Source organism: Panthera onca, chromosome A1 (genome assembly GCF_046562875.1).
Source record: "Panthera onca isolate mPanOnc1 chromosome A1, mPanOnc1 haplotype 2, whole genome shotgun sequence".
Taxonomy (NCBI): domain Eukaryota; kingdom Metazoa; phylum Chordata; class Mammalia; order Carnivora; family Felidae; genus Panthera; species Panthera onca.
In genome coordinates this window covers 194,490,423-194,496,422 of record NC_138339.1, presented here as the reverse complement: position 1 = coordinate 194,496,422, position 6,000 = coordinate 194,490,423, and the positions used below count along the sequence as shown (strand labels likewise).

At 36.4% G+C, this 6,000-nt stretch overlaps 1 protein-coding gene across 2 annotated transcripts in view; it reads right to left on the bottom strand.

Moving 5' to 3' along the window:
- The window catches only part of DACH1 (dachshund family transcription factor 1), a 438,758-nt gene that overhangs the window by 186,485 nt on the left and 246,273 nt on the right, over positions 1 to 6,000 (bottom strand). The window lies entirely within an intron of this gene.

The window sequence follows — 6,000 nt, the reverse complement described above, 5'->3', positions numbered from 1 at the left end:
TCGATTGAATTACAAACCATGGCAGTTCCTACACTTTTAAGAGATGCTTATGTGGTCCTTCCATTAAAATTCCACTAATGTGACATTTGTGAAAAGGTTTATGTTTGGATATACTTCCCTCACCATATGTGAAGTCACAGGGCAAAAGCATTGATTTAAAGTGTTTATATATAAATTGACAGCTATCAGTTCTAAAATATTTCTCATTTCACATGTCAGAATCTTTTTGGCCTTTTAGGGTAGTCCTGTGTGTGTTTCCATGTTTACAAGATCCTGGCTGTTAATATTGTTAAATTTACTCATCAGACAGGAAGAAGGATCTTACACATCATTGTTAGGCAGAGAAACATTAAGAAAGTTTGAAAAAAAAAACTTTCCACATTAAATCTGTTAAACAATGGCAAATTTCTTATGAATCAGTGATACTGTAATTGAACTGGAGACATTTTTAGAGCAAGCTTGCTCTGGCTTTTTCACCCTCCGATTTGGAATCTGCTCACAGTACTGCCAGCTTAACCAAAAAGGATTAACTCTCATATCCAACTGAGAACACAGATAATTCTCAGTAATTGGTAAAAAATGAAGATGAATGGGGCTGAGAGATAAGGAGCAATTAGCTCATCAGCAGTTACAGCTGTGCACTCAATCCGGATCCATCTCTTGAGCCTCGGCCCCTTTTAAAGAACCTAAGCAGAATAAGCATAGGACACCCCTCCCCAAAAAATTGCTGTACCTGCCCATCATTTCTCTAGTCTTCCATTTTATTTCCTTACTATACAAAGACACCTGTCATAGCATGCTATGTAAATTACTACCTCTCTCAGGACCTATGTCTAAAGCCAATCTTCTTTTTAAACTTTTTTTTTTTTATAACAGAAACCAAATGACTACTGTAGACACTCTTAAATTCCCTGTCAATCGTTTCATTATAGCAGCATCATCTGTTTGAAAATATAAGCAATTCCCTCATCTAATTATAGGAAGGATTTGAGGTTCATTAACATTGCCAAGGCAGAGGATCCAATGTGCAACTGCAGAGCTCTGCTTGGTGGCCTGTGTTCTCAGTTTCCTTTTATTTGCTTTCTCAAGGTCTCTAAGACTTTTTCCTGAGATCATAAAATTAATTTTTTCCTTCCAAATACACACGTGAGTTAGAAGAAAGGAAATGACTACAGTATAAACTATTCTACTTCTGTAGGAATGGTTTAAAAAAAAAAGAGAAGGGGATGGTCAGCTGGGTAAGATAATTTTATCTCCTATCTGCCTGGCTTTTTTTTTCCCCCACTCATTTTTTGTTGTTGTTGTTGTTGTTGTTATTGTTGCTGGTTGATGGACAGAAATAACAAATAAGGAATATCATCGAAGAACACAGCTGTTCATCCCAAACTCAAGTTCTTGTGTTTACTTGAACCTCCTACATCGTTGTTAACTATTGCAAGTTTAAGAAAACGAAAACGAATCGTACTTTTTGGGCATGTGAAATGTGTTCAGTTTGTGGATCACTGCATCAGTGTCCCCTTGCTTGTGTTCCACAGTGTTCAGAAAGAGACATTCTGAAGTCTTAAGATGACTTCACTTCCTTAAAGAAATAACAGCAGTTAGGGGGTTCTGCCTATAGTTTAAACAATGAGATTTTCTTGGGACATCTGTTTTGAGATCACATTTTGAATAGATATGAACTCATTTCCTACTAAGCAAGCAATCTACTATTGTTGATAGCTGTTTACCAGTTCTATGAGTCAGATATTAGCTAGTGGCAAAGGTCCCTCTTAAATCCTCCGAGTATTCTTTAAACTGTGTACATAGTGTTTTCCTTAAATAAAATGTTAAGAGAAGGTAAAAATGCAGTCTTTTCCTGCCTCTTGGTAAATTATAGTCCACAAAGTCTTGCACTTGGGAATAATATTTAATGTATTTATCTTTAAAGAGTCATTTCCTTTGTTGTCATTAGTTAAGGGAATAAGATACTAGGTTTAGCAAGTATTTAAATAACATAGAAACTACTGAGATGCTCACTATGTCAATATTTATATAGCATTTAAAAACTAGAAGTAAAAATAAGTTTCCTTTATTTAGATTAAATCGATTGTGATTAATTTAGTATCCTCAAAAATGTGCATGATGCTCAAAAAAAGATAAGCAGATAAAAACACAGCTACAGATACTATGGAATTGACCTTGGGTTCATCGGTTTTAAATTCTACCTTTCCAATATCCCAGTCCCAATTTCCAAACGGCATTTTTTTAAGCTGGTTATGTAGATCAGTCCTTAAAGCAAAAAAATAGCAATTTATCTGGCCTGTATGTTGTGGATAGTGTTGCCACTAAAAAGAATCCAGGACATTTTTCCTTCTTATCTGCGATGTAGCTCATATCAGCCAACCTGTCACAAGATAGTACTTGATATAAACAAGAGATTGCAAAGACATCTCAGTAATCAATATCAGGATGGCTACAGTATGGAAACCCCAACCAGTGCATATCATTTGTCTCAGCATCTATTTCTATGGCCAAATGAAGCATTAATTCAAATCATAAATCTATGGTGATTTAAATCTGGGAATGAGCACCTGCCTGCTTTAATGATTTATTTTGTACATTTCAGTAAGCAGGAGATTTGTCCATATGAACTGACAGGTCACCTTCAGATGCCAGGAGCAGACTGTTTATCACCATGCAGACTAGCATCTCATCTTAGCAAGTAAATATTAAACTAAAAGAATCCAATTGATTGTGGATGAGGGAGAATGGAGACACGGCCATATATTTTACTCAGCGTGCTGATGCCTCCCTCGGATCTATCCTGAAGTCCTCACTTCTTCCTAAAGTGATCATTCTGTTGGAGAGATGTGAGCTCAAGGTTACCATGTAAAGTTGGGACATAACATAATTATGTATCAGTGTCACAGATTTCTTTAAACACCTTTTTTTTGGCTAATTTTTACAATTCATAATAAGAACCAAAAGGAGTCATGTGTAGTAAAAAAATCTCTCTTCACCTCACTAAATGGAATCAAACCAGGCAAAACCAAAATCTGTTCTCTGAGGCAATAAGGATTTCCTTACGACCCGGGTGGCGGTGGAGGGGGGAACAATGTCCCTACATAGGAAAGCCTAAAACTTTTAACAGAACTCATGAGCCAGAGGAGTATGAGAGAAAAAAGAAACCTGAATTGATTTCAAAAACGTCACTGTATTTGGGCATGGCTGAGCAGCAACGATACATCATGTAAGTAGCACCTCTCTGAGGGGTTTCACTCCTTCAAAGAGACAATTGATAGATTCATGAGAGTAGTAAGTTTGTATTCTGAAATATAGGCCTTTGAGATTCTTGGGATCCCTCCTGGAATTCATCTGCTTCAGTATCACTTCCTAAGCACCTCATGCCCGCTGAAGCTCCCGGATGTAGTACATCCTGTTATGACTGCCTACTTATGTAGCCATCCCTCCCATAGACTGGATGCTCCCTGAGCGCCGGGACTGTATTATCATCATTTGATGTTACTAGAATGAGTGACAATCAAATGCACAACAAAATCCAAATGAGTGACAATCAAATGCACACAACAGCTCCCCCCAAAATTTACCCATAGGCCTGCAGCTTAATAGACACCTAACAGAGAGTAGAAAAACAGGGAAGGAAGCGAGAAAGGAAGTGAGAAACACTTGACAAATAGGATCTCCTTTAGTTGTCATGATGTAGATATTATTATGCCATTTTCCAGATATGGAATGTTAGGCTCAGAAAGTTTACAGAACTTCCCAAAGCCACAGAAGAGGTAATTGCTGAACACTTACCAGGAGACAGGGAATGCTGGCAGAATCTTAGAAGACTGGGGCCAGATAAAGCAACTGCTCTGCTCAGCCACTACTTTGGTCTGTGCAGGCTCAACCCCATGGTGCCCTGGACTCTCCCTCCCCTTCCTCCCCTACCCCTCCATCAAACTCTCCTGTCTTGATGTCTAGAAAAAGGAGGGGGATGGACTCTGGAAGTATAATAAATCATAAATTCTTAGAGGGCAATGGTATTTGAGAATAGAATAAAAAATGACAATGACAACATTTTACCCCCAAATCAGCTACAGATATCTAACAGAAATGATCTACATGCCTCAAGACTAGCAGTAACACCAATGTTAACACACTCTAAAAATATTAAGACTCTGTAGGAAAATTCAAACTTCTGTTCTTGACTCAAATTGGTGTTGGATGGGGCGGGGGTCAAAACTAAAAAACAATCTAAACTACCAACTAAATACCCTGATAAAAGAAAAGTGATAATTTCTTCCAACTACACAAAAAGGAAAATTCAAATTGTTTCTTTTTTAAGTCATTATGGTAGCCCATGTACTCAAATAATTACGATAAACCACAATTTGGTCACTAGGCAAATGTTAGCCTATAATATCAAGTATTAAATGTATGTCAATGCCTAATTATGAGCCATGTTCTCCTTATCTTATGCCTATTGGTTTTTCCAAAGTCAACTTCTCCTCTGCTGCTCAGGAAACTCAAACAGAGATATCATGCTTTAATATCTTTTGTTTTCAACGTTATTAAATTGCCTAATTTAAATATTCCTCCTCCCAACACCAACTATTAAGAACAGCCTGCATTAAAGGCTCACTCTTCTAAATTTTTAAAAACATTCCAGATTGTTTTGCAATGGTAACTGAAATTTATAGTGGCCAATTACTTGTTTTTAAAAGTGTCTAATTTTGTTCTACTTTACAGGCCAAAGCAAGAGATTGCTTATTTAAAAAAAAAAAATGTACTTAAGAGTTCCAAAAAGAGAATTATAATTCATTCACTTTACTTCAAAACTGTTTTTAGTGTTTAAAAGTCTGAATTTATGTGTGTGAACCACGACCTTAACAACCCCGTTGCCCTCCATCCTGTCCCTAGGAGCACTGAAAATGCAAGCCCTCATGTTTTTCTTCATCCCTTCCAGCTGTAAAGCCATGGCTTTGGCTCTCTTTCACATCTTTTCAACCTTCTAAGAATTGCCACCACTTTCTTTATAACCTATTCTCAAATCAAACGCATTATTGCCACGCCTTTGCTACTTCTCTTGTGTGGTGCTATGGAAAAATTCTATTTATTTTTTTTCCCCTTTTTTACATTAGAAGCCACCCTTTGGCATCACTGAAGCAATGGTAGTTTGTGTTTTGTGTTTTGTGTATATATTTAGAAATTACTCCCTACTCGAACATTCACATCTAGTGTATGCTTCCATGGAACTGTTGTACGAATGATTATTACTGAAATCCCTTACATGCCCTTAACTATCTGACATTAGACAGAAAGTAGAGAGCTGCTGATTATCTAAAGAAATAATCTATTAGCATACTGCATGGAAAAGAAAATTTAATTGAACTGCCATAAATTATTGCATCCTTCATGAAAATATGTTGGATATAGTATCTTACACATCTCTTGTAGGTCTCCACATTTCTCTTGTTAAATTATAATTTGGGCAGGATTTCTACATTTTAAAGAGAAACAATACAGTGCAGTGGCGGAATACAATGCTTTATCTCACCAACACATAGATGCTAAAGATATCATCAATAAAAAAGTTAACTCACATTTGAAGTTGTGTCTGAAAAAACAAACTACTCAAATGAATTCTGCGAAGAGAAAGGTGTTGGTTTTGGTTTAAATGGTGACTATTAATTTTTCCTCTCTTTCTCCACATCTCATGAAAGAAAAAGAAAATCAAGAGAATTCAAAGTTGTACATGTACGACGAGAAAGATTGGTTATAGTTGTTTATAGAAAGAATGAATTGTCAACATTATTCTTATTCTTGGCAGCACATGAAAGGGTTAAGTTTATATGTTCCACTGCTGATGCAAACGTATTTGATAACACATCCATTAGGAATCAAAAAGATAAAGTATGGGTTTGTTTGTAAATATTCTTGTCACCATACCCGTAATCAATCTTTTAAAATTCTGATTATTAGCACTTAATTGTGGTACAAAAGATGTGAACTAAG